We start from the raw sequence: 18,052 nt of genomic DNA on the forward strand, positions 1-18,052 counted from the left end.
AAAAAAAAAAAAAAGAAAGGAAATACTCATTGAAGTATTTTGGATTTCAGAATTTCAAACTTGGGATGTTAAATCAGCAAGTATAATGCAAATATTCTAAATTCCAAAAGAATCTGAAATCTGAAACACTTCTGGTTCCAAGCATTTTGGCAAAGGGATACTCAATCTGTATTTTTATTTATCTTATTTTATTTATTTATTTGAGATGGGAGTCTCACTCTGTGGCCCAGGATGGAGTGCAGTGGCACAATCTCGGCTCACCACAACCTCCACCTTCCAGATTCAAGCAGTTCTCGTGCCTCACACTCCTGAGTAGCTGGGGTTACAGGTGTGTGCATCCACGCCCAGCTAATTTTTTTTTTTTTTTTTTTGAGACAGAGCCTTGCTCTGTCACCCAGGCTGGAGTGCAGCGGTGCGATCTCGGCTCACTGCAAGCTCCGCCTCCCGGGTTCACACCATTCTCTTGCCTCAGCCTCCGGCCATTCTCCTGCCTCAACCTCCCGGGTAGCTAGGACTACAGGCGCCTGCCACCATGCCCGGCTAATTTTTTGTTATTTTTAGTAGAGACGGGGTTTCACTGTGTCAGCCAGGATGGTCTCGATCTCCTGACCTCGTGATCTGCCCGCCTTGGCCTCCCGAAGTGCTGGGATTACAGGTGTGAGCCACCATGCCTGGCCTGTATTTTTTTTTTTTTTTTAAGTATAGCTACTTAACCCACTAAAAATATACCCTTACTATTCCATGGTAAAATTAATTCATAAATCATTAAGAGAAAAGCTTTTCATTTCAGGAAGTCTAGCACAAATATTTTAACTTCAGTATTTTAGGAAACATTCTATAATCTGCTTAAAGTGTTTATTATGTACTTGTATTTCCATAATAAGTTCATAATGAAGCAACATTCATTCTATGCTATTAGTCTAGGATCACATGGTAGCTTCCTATATTCTAGGTGATAATATTTTAGAGTTCTTAGAAATTACATTTGGGTAACTCAGACAGCAAGTTCAAAAATTTATTTTATTTCTTAATCTTCCAACATTGACATCAGACTGTAAGAGAATTCTTTTTAAAAGTTTTTTTTTTTAATTTGTATCCCTCTATTTATTTATTCATTTGAAACCAGGTTATAAGACTGGCTAACTTTTGTATTTTTGGTAGAGACAGGGTCTTGCTGTGTTGCCCAGGCTGGTCTCAAACCCCTGGGCTCAAGGGATCCACCCACCTAGGCTTGAAATGTGCTGGGATTACAGGCGTGAGCCACAGCGCCCGCCCTGCTGCGAACATTCGCATTTTTGTGATGTATCATTACCACCCAATACAGAAGGCATTTGTGATCTCCCTCAGGTCAGATAGTAATAAGGGCTGGGCATGTAAAATGGGTTCCCTCCCATCTCTAGTGCTCTGAAAGGGATGACTGGGCCTCTCTCTCACGTGGATATAATTTCCACATGGCCACCAGGGCTTCTCATGCGCTGGCTGGATCCCAAGAAGGGGTGTTCAAAGTATGAGACAGAAATTACAGATCTCTTTAGACTCAATTTTAAAAGTTACACAGTGTCGGCCAGGCGCGGTGGCTCACGCTTGTAATCCCAGCACTTTGGGAGGCCGAGGCGGGCGGATCACGAGGTCAGGAGATCGAGACCACGGTGAAACCCCGTCTCTACCAAAAATACAAAAAAAAATTAGCCGGGCGTGGTGGCGGGCGCCTGTAGTCCCAGCTACTCAGAGAGGCTGAGGCAGGAGAATGGCGTGAACCCGGGAGGCAGAGCTTGCAGTGAGCCGAGATCGCGTCACTGCACTCCAGCCTGGGCGACAGAGCAAGACTCCGTCTCAAAAAAAAAAAAAAAAAAAAGTTACACAGTGTCACTTCTACCGCAAACTATTGGTCAAAATACGTTACTAGGCCAGCCCAGATTCAAGGGGAAAGGTCACAGACTCTACATCTGGATGGGAGTATGGTAAGAATTTTCAGCACCACAGGGCCAGAGAGCAGACAATAAGGCACAGCTGGGCTGCCCTGGCACATATGCTCTTTTTCACTGTGTGGCTCCCACCACTTTTTTTTTTTTTTTTTTTTGGAGACAGAGTCTCACTCTGTCACCAAGGCTGGAGTGCAGTGGCACAATCTCAGCTCACTGCAACCTCTGCCTCCCATGCTCAAGCAATCATCCCACCTCAGCCTCCCAAGTAGATGGGGCTACAGGCGTGTCCCACCAGGCCTGGCTAGTTTTTGTAATTTTTGTAGAGACAGGGTTTTGCCATGTTGTCCAGGCTGGTCTCAAACTCCTGATCTCAAGTGATTTGCCCGCCTCAGCCTCCCAAAGTGCTGGGATTACAGGCACAAACCACCACACCCAGCCACACCTTTACAAAAGAGCAAGAACTCCATCACAAAGGCATTCCAGGTTGGGCGGGGGCGGGGGCAGAGGGGAATGTACTGAAAGACAAAACCTGGATGCTCCTTCAGCTATGGCCTAGGGCAGGGCTTGACAAACTTTTCCCGCGAAGTGGAAAATAATAACTACTTCAGGCTTAGAGGGCAATACAGTCTCCATTGCAATTCCGCAGTTGTAGCAGGAGGGCAGTCACAGAAAATATGGAAATGAATGGGTGTGGCTGTATTCCAATAAAACTTTATTTATAACAGCAGGCGGTGGGATCAATTTGACCCAGAAGTCAATTTGCTGACCCGTGGTCTGTGAGAATAAGCACTGGATTTGGTACTGGAAAACCAGGCCTGGAATTCTGACTTTACTACTCACTACCAGTGTGACCTTGTTTGAGTTTCTTAAAATTTCTGAAGTGTGTCCTCCATATCTCAAAAACGGGATAATGTCATCCATCTCCTAAGGTGGTTCTGGGGAGTGAGGTAATACAGATGAAAGTGCAGTGCACAACCCCTCATAAGACAAACACGCCTTCACTGCAGTGCAGAGCCTGGAAAACAGCTCAAGGGGCTGTAGGGAAGTCCCACCAGGCAGGACACAAGGGAGTGTCAGGCACTGTTTTCCAACAAAGTGAAGACTTCACTGATGAGAATTATATTAGGCAGCAGCAGCCTCAATAGTCTTTGTTAAAGACCTATCATTGTTTTGCTTTTTCTCAACAGCATAATACTTTGTTTTAAGGCATACAGATAGCGCTGACACAACCTGTTTCACAAACCCTATTTCACACAAAGTAGTATGCGTGGTCAGTGAAAAGGAAAATAAAAACCACCAACATGAAGAAGCCTCAGAGGTGCCATGACTCAAATACAGTTTTTCAGAGGCACAGCAGTATAGTCATGCTGTATTTAAGCTGGTTTTGTAGATTCTGAAATGTTAAAAAATAGTCTCCAAGACAAGCATATTTTTAATGCTAAAAGTATAACTGGAATTATTAAACATGTGGATGCAAACTTGATTTTTTTTGAAATTGGCCCTAATAGGAAAAAAAATATTCAAAATTAAGATCTCTCCTTAGCCAAAGGAATCAAAAGCACTGAAGCATTTTGTTTGCACCTCCACTAATACGGCACCCCTTTATAATACCAGTAGTTCACCAGATATTGAGAGTTTCACAAGAGTAACAGGCAGCATTGTACTCGTGCTTTTGGAAAATTCCACTTCATCCACAGGAAAGTGGACATGTTAGAAGGTGAGTGACTTGTCCATTGTCAAAATCTTGTCTGCTGTAGGATTCCTGCCACACATATGAGCAGGATCTCTCTCAGCCATGACTCCTCTTGCAATTTCAGTGTCCCCTTCTCCCAAATGGGCAGCCTTAGCCAGAAGCAGCTGTCCCAGAGCCTTCACCGGAGACAGCTGCATTCTGGAGGGATGGTGTCAGCAATAGCCTAGAAGGGCGTGGTTTCCCTCCTGAGTCCCACAGTGAGTGCCAATGGCTGTCATCATTTGAATTGAATATCCGTTTCCAAAATAACCTGGACCACTTCCAAGGCAAAGTACTACTGAATAAAGCTCAAATCCATGTAGATGGGTAGATGGATGGGCTTGTTGCTCCTGATTCATTAGTTAGTAAACTGGTATATATTGTTGGTGTTCTGATTCATAAATTAGATGGGAAAGCAGTGAGATGACTTGGCATAACACAAGCCAAAGTGAACATTCCCAAATTGTCTTGTATTTGTACTTGCACGGAATGGAATTCTCACATGATGGCTGGGATTTCTATATTAAGTATCTCAGGCCAATCTTCTACTAAATAAAGTTCAAGTGACACTGGGTTCACATGATATTCAGAGCTCTGTAGCAGCTGATTGTTTTCCCTGTATCTCCTGCTTTGGAACTTCAGCTTCAAAGTAGCTCCTTGCCTGCTTTTGCCATGGCCAGGGTCCACTCTGTATCCAGGAGGTGTAAATATGATGAGCTATGAAAAGGCTGACAGACAACAGGGCTGCCTCCCTGGCACTGTGTGTGTGTGTGGGTGCGCGTGTGTGTGGGGGGGTGGGGGTGGGGGGGGGTGTGGATGGGGGGGTGTGCGTGGGGGGGGGGGTTGTGGGGGGGGGGGGGGGGTGCGTGGGGGAGGTGTGCATGGGGGTTTCATGTGTGGGTGGGTGTGTGCGTGCACACATGCACAGATGTAGACACACACCTATCACTTGAAAACTTAAGGTCAATGGTTACGTAAGATGTTAACATTAGAGGAAGCTGGGTCAAGGGTGTATGGGAACTCTGCACGACTTTTTGTAACCTTTCTATAAATCTAAAATTATACCATAACAAAGAGCTTTTAAAAATGCACTTTTAAGTCAGCTTCGAGGCCTGAAGCATACCATTTAGGTTTTCACAGGGTCCTTCAGCATAAGTCATTAAGTCCCTTGGAGGGTCAGTTTATTTAGCCCTAAATGAACCTGATGAGATCCCCAAAAAACTGCAAAACAAACAACATCAAAAAAAAAAAAAAAAAAGGCCGGGCACAGTGGCTCATGCCTATAATCCCAGCACTTTGGGAGGCCGAGGTGGGTGGATCACCTGAGGTCAGGAGTTCGAGACCAGCCTGGCCAACATGGTGAAACTCTGTTTCTACTAAAAATACAAAAAAATTAGCCAGGAGTGGTGGCGGGCACCTGCAATCCCAGCTACTCAGGAGGCTGAGGCAGGAGAATGGCTTGAACCAGGAAGGCAGAGGTTGCAGTGCGTAGAGATCGCGCCACTGCACTCCAGCCTGGGCAACAAGAGTGAAACTCCATCTCAAAAAAAAAAGCAGCCAAAAATGACCTGACAAACAGGTGTGATATTAATACAACAACATTCACATTAAGGCTTGTTCCCAATGACAGACTGAGACTATAAACCAGTGAGATTGCTAAGGGACGACACCTGGAAAAGAGGCACTCCTCTACCATTACATTACTCTCCTGTCCCACAGTTTCAAAGCTACCCGGTCTCTCCTCCCTGCTCCTTAGAACCCATGGGTCTTGGTATTTGCTATTCCCTCGACCCGGAATCTCCCTTTACCACCCGCCCTTACCCCCCCCCCCCCCCCCCCCCCCACCGTGGTGCTGTAGCCATCCCTGTCTTTTTTCATATCTTAGCTGTCACCTCAACCCCTCGGCATCCCCTTCCTTTATTTTTCTTCTTAGAAGCTATTCCTTCTGATATACTACAATATACTCATTTGTTTATTTCCCCTGTCTCCCAAATAGAATGTAAGCTCCATGTGGATGGAACTTTTGTGTGTTTTGTTCACTGCTAACAGGATTTCTTGAAAACCTTCTATGGGCTTTCCCCTGTGAGTCTTATTGGTTCTCTGGAATCATTGAGAAAAAAACAGAATGTTTTTTAAAAAGAAAAGACATTTCTTATGCAGGGGGAAAGAAAGAAGTGATTAATATCAAACAAGCACTTTCAGAATTGCTATGTACCTGTAACACTGTCCTCCATGCTTTAAATATTGTATTATTGTCCACACTAAGTATATTACTTTATATAATCTCACTCATTCCTCAATGATCTGTGAAGTCAAAGGAGCAGGCGTTACTATGCCCACTGCACAGAGGAAGAAACTGAAGTACCACAAGCAAATGGTGAAGCCAGAACAAGAATCTAAGTTACCCTGTATCTTGCCTAGAAGAGCCTCCATCACAGCTAGCTATCTCTCTGTAGAAGAATAAAAATACTCTGAAATCAGTCACTTTTAAATTTTTTTCTAGAAAATAAAAAGCTTTCTGAGTCGGATGATTTTTTTAATAGAAAACAAATATGAAGGAAAACTATACATGACCCATCCCATATATTCTTGTAGGAAAATGCACAGAAGTGTCCACAAGGAAGAAAGAAACCCCCGAGGCCTGCTGATAGGCACAGGGAGAAACAGGCCACAGCTCTCTTTTAGCCACTGTTTTGAAAATTTTATTAGAATTCATAAAGACTATCAAAAAGATAACTGATGAAGACAAGTAATTATCTTTCTAAAATACGGTTAACTCAGGTCCTATCCTGGAGTGGAGAGCAGGGATGGGAATCTCAAAATCTGTATACACACAGAAGCACACTTGACAGGGCCCTGAAGTCCCAGTCTGGGCAACACAAAGAGGCCTCGTCTCTAATAAAAATTTTTTAAAATTAGCCAGACGTAGTGGTGCATGCCTATAGTCCCAGCTACTCAGGAAGCTGAGGGGGAGATTCACTTAAGCCTGGGAGGTTGAGGCTATGGCAAGCCATGATCGCACCACTGCACTCCAGCCTGGGCAATAGAACAAGACCCTGTCTCAAAAGGAAAAAAAAAAAGTTCCCTGAAGTCCAAAGCCTACTTATATCATACGTACGTACATATGTGTGTATACATACACATACACATATATACACGCATGCATACATACCTGGATGTATTTTAAATTCAGTAAATTAGCACTTTATCTTAAAAACAATTGCAACACAGAGCAGATGGTAAAGAGTAAATCTCTTAAGATACACATTTTTTCACATTTTAATATCTCTAAAATTGAATTTTATCTTATAGCCAATTGTCCTTTACTATGCTTACTTTGTAGCATTTTTTGCTTTCTTAGAGGTACATAAAGCAACGGCGTATCTTACGATCTGTTGTGTGTGGGGGTGGGAGCTCAGTGCAACAATTCAAATGGGCCACCGAACAATGGGCAAGGCCCACAGTGGACATTAAAGGGAGATCCCTGCATCAGCCAGGAGGTAGGACAGGTTGACTTTAAAGGTTCCCTGCAGGCCGGGCATGGTGGCTCATGCCTGTAATCCCAGCACTTTGGGAGGCCGAGGCAGGCGGATCATCCGAGGTCAGGTGTTCGAGACCAGACCAGCCAACATGGTGAAACCTCGTCTCTACCAAAAATACATTAAAAAATAAGCTGGGTGTTGTGGTGGGCGGCTGTAATCCCAGCTACTGGGGAGGCTGAGGCAGAAGAATCGCTTGAACCCGGGAGGCAGAGGTTGCAGTGAGCTGAGATCACACCACTGCACTCCAGCCTGGGCAACAAGAGCGAGACTCTGTCTCAAAAAGTAAATAAATTAAATTAAATTAAATTAAATAAATAAAGGTTCCCTCCAGTCCTCAGTTATCATAATAAAGATGAACATGATAAAATGAAATTTAAGGGCAAAAGCATACTTACAAACAAACCTTATCTTCGTCAATCTTCACAACTGCCAGGGTACATGAGTATTATCTATATTTTAAAGATGAGGAGGTTCCAAGGAGTATTTTACCCAGAAGCTGGCCGCAGGTCTGACTTTCCAATGAAATGCCCACTGTGGCAGAGCAGTAGGAGAAGCAGCAGCCAAACCAGAAGAGCTCAAAGGTGGCAAAAATAACGCAACCAAGGGGCGAAGGGCAAACCTGGGTAGCAGTAAAGGAGGAAATGATATTTGAGTTCAGCTTTACAAGGAAGCTCACTGAATGACATGTTCAGGTTTACAGGCATTTAAAATGAAAACGCCTTTCAGTTGGTTGTATTTTCTGGTTTTCTTCAAATACTTAAGAATAAAAGCACAAACTGATTAACATGGTGTGGGCCACATGTCAGATGAACCAGGGTGAGTTCTCCAGGTTACAGGACACTTGATGGAGGAGAGACATGTGGCATGCCCAAGATGCAAATGAGATGGAGCCAACCCCAGAACCTAAGTTAGTCTGCTCCCTTTCTGCTTGGCCACACACAGCAGGTCAGTGCTCGCCTTCCGGCAGGTTCTCCTCAGATCACAAGATGAGAGCAGCAGATACAGCATCACGGGAAAACATGACAAAACCTCCCCAGGAAACTGCAGCCGACTTGTTCTGATCCCAATCAGCCCAGTCAAAACTACAGTAGAGGGAATGGGGCCACTGTGATTGGCCTGGACCAATCAATACCCACTGGACGCCTCCTCAACCCCTACTCCAGCATGCTGCAAAGGAGGCTTAAGAATGGAACGAAATCTGGATTCTATTAGGAAAGAAGAAAGTGTGGCAGAGATGGATGTGAATTGGCAATCAATTTCTGTTACTCCCATCATTCACCGTTCATTCCTTCCCTTCTTCCTTCATTCATTCAAGAAGCAGCACCGTGAACCTACTGTCAGTCTTTGTGGAGAAAACAATTGCACAAAACTGGATTCCAGCCCTCCAGGAGCTCATGGTCCATCTATATTTACATAAGAATATTCCATTTTCCTTGGTATCCAAAGTAGCACTGGACAGCCCAGGTGGTCTAAACAGCAAAGAATAATTTAGAGTGCCTTTAATTACTGCACCTTAAAATGCACCAGTGTCCTAGTTCCCACCTTCATGATCACTGCCAGCCAGGAGGTTGCTGGATCTGAATCGGCCAAAGTGGCAGAAGGTGCCCTTCACCAGGCCCCTGTTCTATTCATGGCAGCTGTGCACGGCTCAGGTTACAGGTTGGTTCAAATCCACAGAAAACTGGCTCCTCTAACTGAGGCAATTTTGGTACTTTACTTTGTCTCTCACACAAGATTTTTATTTTCAAAATCCTAATATTGGAAATAGAAATTTTGAGCTAAAAGGTATTAAGAAGGATGTAGAATAGCCTATTATTACAATCAGGGCCAGAAAAAAGTAAGGACTGTGAATTCAAAAATATACAAGCACTCAATATTGTATCCTAACATGGCATACATTTAAAGGTTAAGATATGAAAAATGCATACTTTTATGTTGCACTTGGGACAATATTAAAAAGCGGAAATTTTAACCTGTTTTCTAGATTTCTGGGTAAACAAAAGACTTTTTAATTTCAAAATTTCTAATAATTCTCCAGGGTAAAATAATCTCTTTAATAATCAGCTAATAACATTGCTCAATATAATTTTAAAATCAATTATATAAAAGAAAATATTTCTGCTTATGTTGAAATATTTTCAACATCTGTTAGCCAAGAATTATTTCAATAATAATTTCAAAAGTCAACAAGCACATGAAAAAAATGATATTTACGGGCAGTTTCTTTGGGGTGTTAGAACTATTTTGTATCCTTGGGGTGGTTACATGACTCTATACATGTGTTAAAATTCAGGCTGGGTGCAGTGGCTCACTCTTGTAATCCCAGCACTTTGGGAGGCCAAGGAGGACAGACCACTTGAGGTCAGGAGTTTGAGGCCAGGCTGGCCAACATGGAGAAACCCTGTCTCTACTAAAAATACAAAAATTAGCTGGGTGTGATGGCACATGCCTGTAAATCCAGCTACTATGGAGGCTGAGACAGGAGAATTTCCTGAACCTGGGAGACAGAGATTGCAGTAAGCCAAGATCGCACCACTGTATTCCAGCCTAGGTGATGGAGTGAGACTCTGTCTAAAAAAAAAAAAAAAAATTTTCTAGTTTGCTGTAGATCATTTTAAAAATTAAAAAAAAAAATTTAAGTCTACAGCTTTGGGCATACACAGCTGATGTATTATTAACAAAAGTTCAGAGATAATCATAGCAATGGTTAGTTTGTAAAATGGAAATGATTCAACTTTCGCTGACTTAGTTATATTTGCTTCAGGGAATAAAAAAGTTATTTCCACTTTTCACCATACCATATATAAAATAACTTCAAAAATATTTCTACCATGCTGGGAACAAGTATGATGGTGGAAAAGAGGAGAAGGCTGTTTTTATAGAAAACAACTGAGTCAGCCGGGCGCGGTGGCTCATGCCTATAATCCTAGCACTTTGGGAGGCCGAGGCAGGCGGATCACGAGGTTAGGAGATCAAGACCATCCTGGCTAACATGGTGAAACTCCGTCTCTACTAAAAATACAAAAAATTAGCCAGGTGTGGTGGCAGGCGCCTGTAGACCCAGCTACTCGGGAGGCTGAGGCAGGAGAATGGCGTGAACCCGGGAGGCGGAGCTTGCAGTGCGCCGAGATCAAGCCACTGAACTCCAGCCTGGGTGACAGAGCGAGACCCTGTCTCAAAAAAAAAAAAAAAAAAAAAAAAAAGAAAACAACTGAGTCTTCCAATGGAATGAATGCTTCTTCTTCCAGGCACCAGGTAGAAATGTGAAGTTCTTGGTTCTTGGTCTGGCTATATAACTGATTTGCTGGTGAGGTGACCTGGGGTGAGTTATTTATGATTCTCCTGCTTAAACTCACCTACAGCTTCCCATCATTGCTAAAATAAAACCCAAGCTCCTGATTCTGGCTTGCAAGGCTCTCAAGGTGCACCCTGTACCTGCCTCTCCTTGCCTCTGCCTACCAGACTGGGGCACCAGATGAGGAAGGACAGCAGGGTGGACCATGAAACCAGCCAGGCCTGACTCTCCAGCCAAAGGGGGTGCTGAAGGAGGTCATTCACTTCACAAGTATTTATTGATTATGTTGACAAAGTGCTTAGCACAGTACTTAGCACATAAGGAGCCCTGAATATTTTGTTATTCAGGTAAATAATGAAATTCATTTTTCATTGAGTATGCACACATACTCAAATGTTAGCTTGCTTTATAAGGACAGGTCGCTGTCTATCCTGAATCCTCAACACCCCAGTGGTAATTAGCAGGTGCTCACTAAATCTATTGACTCCATGATGTTGGTCTTAGGGAACAGGGAAGATTGAGGGAGAGTTAGAGTGTTTAGAGAAATTCCAATTAAACTCAAAAGAGACCTTTGTGCATTCAAGTATCTTTTGTCACAGCTTAGGCAAGCATCAGAGTAGGGGAGACTGATGGCAGGGCCAGAGATTTTGGTCCCAATTGTGTGGGATGAGCAGTCAATCCGTTAAAGGTAATAGAAAAAGCAAAGGTGGCCCTCGGCACATGGGGTTTCATTTTCCCTTGGTGAGGGAGGGGAAAGGCAGTATGATGGACTTGGGATACTCCTTCACCCGGGCAGTTCAGGCCTACTCTACTTGACCAGCCCAGGTCAGGCAGGGGCAGTGTGGACTTGGCTCGGGCAGGCCCTGGGTGTGGGTGCCAACCCAGCTTTTGCCAGGTCCTCTGGGCCTAGATCCTGGGGGCAGGGTGAGGAGGCAGTGGCTTCCGTAATACAGATTTCTCCAGCCTACACCAGTGTCCAGGAGGAAAGAAGCCCATACCATGGAATGGGGCCCTACACAAAGTATCCCCAGCTCCCCCAAGAAGGGTAACTCCCCACCCCATCCCCAGAATAGTCACTTGCCCTAAGGGTCCTCTTTTACCCTCCCCCTCTGCCATCCCCTGGCCCCCCCAACTCTGAATGGGACTGCAGTCTTTTCTCTCTCACTGAGTGCCTTTTTTTCTGGAGGCAGGGAGGGGGAGGCAGTCCATCATCCACCTTTTCTTTTTCTTCACACGGAAAATGAGCTCGGCTATCACACTACACGAACTGTAAACATTAGAGAAAAGTCAGCCAGACAGAGTCCATAAGGTCCACTAGCTTACACAAACGGGAAAGAAAAGACTTCACTGTGTGGGCCACTGCCTGGGAGAAGCAAGATCTCATAAAAACAGCCATTGTTCAGAAGGAAAGAATCAGACAGCTTTAGTCCAGGCAGCACATGAAAAAGCAACAGTCAGCCAGCTTGCAGAGTCAGGAAATCTAAATGGCAATGGAGTAGCCCAGTCAGTCAGCTCCCCCTGTCTTTCCCCTTAACAGAGGTCCAAAATGTGCCAGTAGCACCAGCAACTCCAAATGCCTTGGGAAAATGACTTCTTCAGGGCCTATGCATTCAGCCACCAATTCTCTCAGAGTTGGGGACCTCCGATAGCCACTGACATCCTGGGGCCCTTACCACTCAGTCCTTAACACTGTGGTGTCACGGACTCTTTCATAATGTGGGAGGGGGCAATACAGAACAATGCATACAATGGGATCCCAACTAGGTTAAATGCACATCCTGCATGCACACAGAATAAAGATTAGAAGGAAATCTCCAGTACGCCAACTGTTATCACTGGCATCCACACGCAGACCCCGTTACTTCTTCACATGACGCAGAGTAACCCAAGTTATTTTTTTCCTCAAGACTGAATCATGCTTTTTGCTCCAATTGGCTACTTTCCTAAATAAGAGGCTGAATCCGCTCAACAAGAGCATAAGGGGCCTTAAGCTGGAGGGTTATTTCCCTGAGGAAGCCTCAGATGAGACTACTGTTCCCTCCTTCCAGGCTATGTGGGAGCAACCCCCAAACCCAGAAGGACTGACTTTTGCACCAGTCTACAAGATCATTTAAACCAGTAAAGAGCATCAGAACCTCCTGAAGGGCTTGTTACAACACAGATTGCTGGGCCCCCCATGCCTGAGTTTCTGAGGTCTGAAGACCCAAGATTTTGCATTTCTGACAAGCTCCCGGTGACGCTGATGGTACTGGTTGGGGACTATACTGAGGGCTACTGCTGAAAGAGCAAGTAATGTCAAGCCACATAATCCCTAAGATATGACACAATGGACTGTTCAGCACAGGGCTGATGCCATGTCCCTTAGAGACCCGCCCAGGTGGCACTTCTTTAATTTATAATCATCTTTAACTACTTTGTGAGTTTGGACTTCACAGATTACTCCTTGCTTCTGATGGAGTCTGCAGATTTAATCATTCAAAAGTTGGTCACATGCTAAGCTGTCATATCACAAGGGCACAGGGTGGCTTCCAAATGAGTCACGTCACTGGGTAGTAAAGATAGGGCTCAAAGGGAAATAAGTTTAAGAAGGAAAAAAATCTCAGCCACACACATCTGGATAGCCACCAGGACTGCATTCTGGGAACTGGCGGTGAAGCAGCCAGACCTCCATTGTCTTTCATGTCTTAAAAGATAAAGGTCTCTCAGTCTCCCAGATCACTCAGAATTCTCCATCCCCTCTTTCTCATAATGGCTCATTCAAGTGAAAGTAGCAAAGGGCTAGCCATCTCCTCTGAGCCTTTGAAGGCCAGTTCACTCAGGTCGTGGGCCGTCGAATAGCCACTCAGCTGCTCAAGCTGGTCCATATGGAGAAAGGATAGCCAAAGCAAGAAAATAAGCTGCAGATGTTGGCCCAGGATTTAGAGAAAGCTGCAGATAAAGGGGAAGTCCCTGCTAAGAGCATCTGACCTTCTAACAGGGTTAATACCATCCCCATCTTGGTGGAAAATGAGAAGGCATGGATCCACTGGGTTGGCTGTCTTCCTCCCTCTCTTGGGCATAGAATGGAGGCTCCCTACTGAATTATCAAAGGAAATCCCACAGAAAAATCTGCACCACCCTCACCTTCACTGGTTAATTCAGACAACTAAGAGCTCTCTCTGGCTAGAATGGTGAAAGCTATCAGGATCTACAACAATGACAGATATGATAAGATCTGCACTGCTGGGGAGGCAATGCCCTGGGCCACAAACCCAAGGCTTGCACAGACCAGCCCACCTGGAAAAGACAAAGGCCAAACAAGTTGCCATGAAACTGGATTAAAAATTAAATGAATGCCAGGCACAGCGGCTCAAGCCTGTAATCCCTGCATTTCGGGAGGCCAAGGCAGGTAGATTGCTTGTGCCCAGGAGTTCAAGACCAGCCTGGGAAACATGGCGAGACCCAACTGCTACAAAAAATAATAAAATTTAAAATTTTTAAGAATTAAATGTATAATGTGAGCTCTTCTGCACATAAAAATAAAAATTCTCCTTCAAAATAAGAAAGTCAACCAGAGGGTCTCCAACTTTATTTCCTTAATTCCTACCAAAGTGACCATAAAGGAAGTTTTTAAAAGATATAATAATGACCAGCCTGACCAACATGGTGAAACCCCTTCTCTACTAAAAATACAAAAATTAGCCGGGTGCGGTGGCACATGCCTGTAATCCCAGCTACTCAGAAGGCTGAGGCAGGAGAATTGCTTGAACCCAGGAAGCGGAGGTTGCAGTGAGCCAAGATAGCACTACTGTACTCCAACCTGGGCGATAGAGCGAGACTCCATCTCAAAAAAAATAAAAATTAAAAAAAAAAAGATTTAATAAACCCACAAGGACAAAGAAAACGGAAAAGAGGATGAAAAATTTTGACAGATTTTTGGAAGATGAAAAAACAGCTAGACAAAGCCTAACTGCCTTAGTGGGATAAGGCCAAGATTACCTGCAGGGGTCCCAAGGAAAAGCAATGAACTCTAAGGGGGTTCAGGGCTTGTAGAAACTGGGCTTTGGAGGGTAGTGAGGGAGAATCAGGCTTATAGCTAAAAACAGGAGGATTGACCCAAGGTTCATATAAATGAGCACTGATACCTCTCCAGCTCCTGCAGGTCCTCGCCTTCCTGAACGCCCGGGCAATGGTCCCTTCTCCACTGCAGCAGAAACTGATCAGAGGTGAACACAGAAGCCTAGGCTCTGGAACACCACACACGAATGAAGGTAGGATTGAGAATGGATTGTAAATCTATACTTAGCAGTGTGAGACCCCCAACTCTCACACCACCCACCCCACCCTCAGTTCCCTTCCCCAACTCGACTGACAAAGCATCATCAGCCAGGCAGGGGACTGGAGGGCTCCCCTCTGGGCAAACCAACCAGTCCAAGGGAAAAAACTACCAATACCCAAACAGTCCCCGGTGAAAAAGGCCAAGTGTCTTATCATTCATAACACAGCCCTACTGTCAACAAGCCCTGCTCTGCACACAGAGCTCCAGCCAGCTCCCTCAAATGAGGACACAACCAAAGACCACTAGACACCTGAGGAAAGCCTCCAACTTGCAGACAGACATCAAAGCAAACAGAAAAAGAAGCCAGGAAACAGAGACAATGCATACAACAGAAGAAAACTTCCAAAAATCATCATTAATGCCTTCAGAGAGAGAAGGCACTGTATCCAGAAAATAAGACTAGGACACTCATTCCAAAAAAGTTAGGAGGGGCTTTTGAAAGCTACAGAGAAAGCTTTTGAAAATTAAATAGTAGAAATAAGAAAAATAAAAGGACTAAGGATAAAGCTGAGGAAATACCAAGAAAATAAAAGAATGAGAATTAAGAATAGAGAATGAAGAAAAACAGAGGATCAATTCCAGAGGAGCTCCAGGAGGAGAAAACAGGGACAATGAGAGGAGGAAATTATCAAAGAAATGATACAAGAAACCTTCCTAGAAATAAAGAATATAAACTTCTAGATGGAAAGGTTCATACTAAGAAATGGGTGATGGAAAAAGTAAGTAAATAAATAAATAATTTTTTTAAATAGATGGAAAGGGCCCACTGAGAGCCTGGCATAATGAATTTTAAAAGTCCCACCCAGCATCCCAAAATTTAGATATTTCTAAAAGCTTTCAGAGAAAAAAAAATGAATGACATAAAAAAGAAAGAGGAACCAAGATGGTAAAAGACTTCTCAACAACAGGAGGTTAAAAGAACTATGAGGGAAAATTATTTCAACCTAGAATTCCACATCCATTCCAACTAGCAGTCAAGCATGAGAGCAGAATAAAAATAACATCCCTGCTGGGTGCGGTGGCTCATGCCTGCGAGGCCAAGGTGAGTGGATCATTTGAGTCCAGGAGTTCAAGACCAGCCTGGGCAACATGGTGAAACTCCATTTCTACTAAAAACCCCAAAAAATACCTGGGCATGATGGTGGGCACCTGTAATCCCAGCTATTCAAAAGGGTGATGCAGAAGGATTGCTTGAGGCCACGAGGTTGAGACTGCAGTGAGCTCAACAGAGTGGGGAACAGAGTGACAACCTGTCTCAAAACATAAAAATAATAATGTCCCATGTACAAGGATATTATTTAGAACTACAGAGGCAGGCCAGGCACAGTGGCTCACGTCTGTAATCCCAGCACTTTGGAAGGCTGAGGCAAGTGGTTTGCTTTGAGCTCATGAGCTCAAGACCAGCTTGGGCAACATGGGGAAGCCCCATCTCTACTAAAAGTACAAAAATTGTTGTGAGGTATGCTGGTGTGTGCCTGCGGTCCCAGCTACTCAGGAAGCTGAGATGGAAGGATCCCTTGAGCCCGGGGTGGAGGTTGCAGTGAGATGAGATCACACCACTGCACTCCAGCCTAGGTGACAGAGAAAGACCTTGTCTCAAAAAAAAAAAAAAAAGAACTGTAGAGGAAAAAAAGAACTGTAACTGAAGAAAAAGAAAAAGCTACATGTTAGAAACAGTGACTTTTCGGGAACAAGACTAAGAGTAGAGCAGGTGGAACACAGAACGGAATCCACAGTGGTTTTCATTGACCTTTGAGTAGTTATTTGCCTTTTTTTAAACCACATACATGGAATTAGCAGGAAAAACACTGAACTGAGAGCCATGCTGACATTACTCTTGGGCACTGTGGTGGCTCATGACTGTAATCCCAAAACTTTACTTTTGGGCACTGTGAGTATGCACAAAAGTAAAGTTATTTCAGACCCGTGGTAAACTCTACAGGTCCAACGGCCTATCTCTCAGTAGATAAAATGTAAGGAAAAGAAAGGCCTGGAGGGGGATCTGCAGATTGAAAAAGACAACATACATATCAAGCTCTTCAGAACAGGCAAAATTTTATGTTACCTAGAGATTATGATAAAAAGATGGCAGTTACTCTTGGAGTGGGGAAGAGAGGGGTTGCTAAGGAAGCTGGTAAAGTTCTGTTTTCTGACCTGGATGCTTATTATAGAAGGATTTATCTTATAATTCACCAACCTATTACTGTTTTGTGTGGCTTTCTGTATCTGTATGTGATTTTACCAAAAAAAAAAAAAACAAAAAACAAAAAGGAGGTCTTTAAAAAAGGCGGGCGGCGCTCAACCTCTACCCACACTTTGGGAGGCGCAGGGGATCACAAGGTCAAAAAAAAAAAAAGCTACGTGCATATGATTGCCTTGATGAAAATGAATTATTTAAAAATAAAGTCAGGCAGACATAACACACACAGAAGTTTCTCTGGCAAGATGTTCCCTGTTACCAACACTAAGTATTTCTTAGTATAATTTGGGATGGTTTCTTACTTTCATCTCTTTCCTAAATAATTGGAACCTTTAAAATTGGTTAGAACACAAAAACAGTCATTATTTTACATTAAAGTTAACTATAGGTATCTATGGGCTAATTTTTCACATCTACGGGTGCCAGAGTTTCCATCTTCCTTCTTTTGTCCTGACTTTACCTAATTAATGCCAAACCTAGAAGTGTGGGACAGAAATTAGAAAAAGTAAATCTTGGCTGGGCGCCGTGGCTCACGCCTGTAATCCCAGCACTTTGGGAGGCCAAGGCGGGCGGATCACGAGGTCAGGAGATCGAGACCATCCTGGCTAACACAGTGAAACCCCATCTCTACTAAAAAATACAAAAAATTAGCCGGGCGAGGTGGCGGGCGCCTGTAGTCCCAGCTACTCAGGAGGCTGAGGCAGGAGAATGGCGTGAACCCCGGGGGGCGGAGCCTGCAGTGAGCCGAGATCACGCCACTGCACTCCAGCCTGGGCGACAGAAAAAAAAAAAAAAAAAAAAAGAAAAAGTAAATCTTAAATAAGTCCATTTTTCTACCTTTCAGATCTGCTAAAAGATCAGCTTTTATGGCCAGATATGGTGGCTTATGCCTGTAATCCCAACACTGGGAGGCTAAGGCAGGAATGTGGCTTAAAGTCAGGAGTTCAAGACCAGCCTGGGAAACAAAGCAAGACCCCATCTCTACAAAAAGTTAAAAAAAAAAAAAAAAAAAATCACCCGAGCACAGGGGCGTGTACCTG

General features: G+C 44.1%; 1 protein-coding gene across 3 annotated transcripts in view; it reads right to left on the bottom strand.

The window, feature by feature from the left end:
• TRAK1 (trafficking kinesin protein 1) overlaps positions 1-18,052 on the bottom strand; it is a 216,499-nt gene that overhangs the window by 163,758 nt on the left and 34,689 nt on the right. The window contains exon 1 of one of the 3 annotated variants that reach the window (XM_058443544.1): positions 7,595-7,807. The exons of the other annotated variants lie outside the window; for them this stretch is intronic. The gene's annotated coding sequence lies outside the window, so the exon portion shown is untranslated. Of the gene's footprint in view, positions 1-7,594; positions 7,808-18,052 lie in introns of those variants that run through there. 3 annotated transcript variants of the gene reach the window in all.

The sequence above is a fragment of the Hylobates moloch genome, unplaced genomic scaffold (genome assembly GCF_009828535.3).
Source record: "Hylobates moloch isolate HMO894 unplaced genomic scaffold, HMol_V3 SCAFFOLD_8, whole genome shotgun sequence".
Lineage (NCBI taxonomy): Eukaryota > Metazoa > Chordata > Mammalia > Primates > Hylobatidae > Hylobates > Hylobates moloch.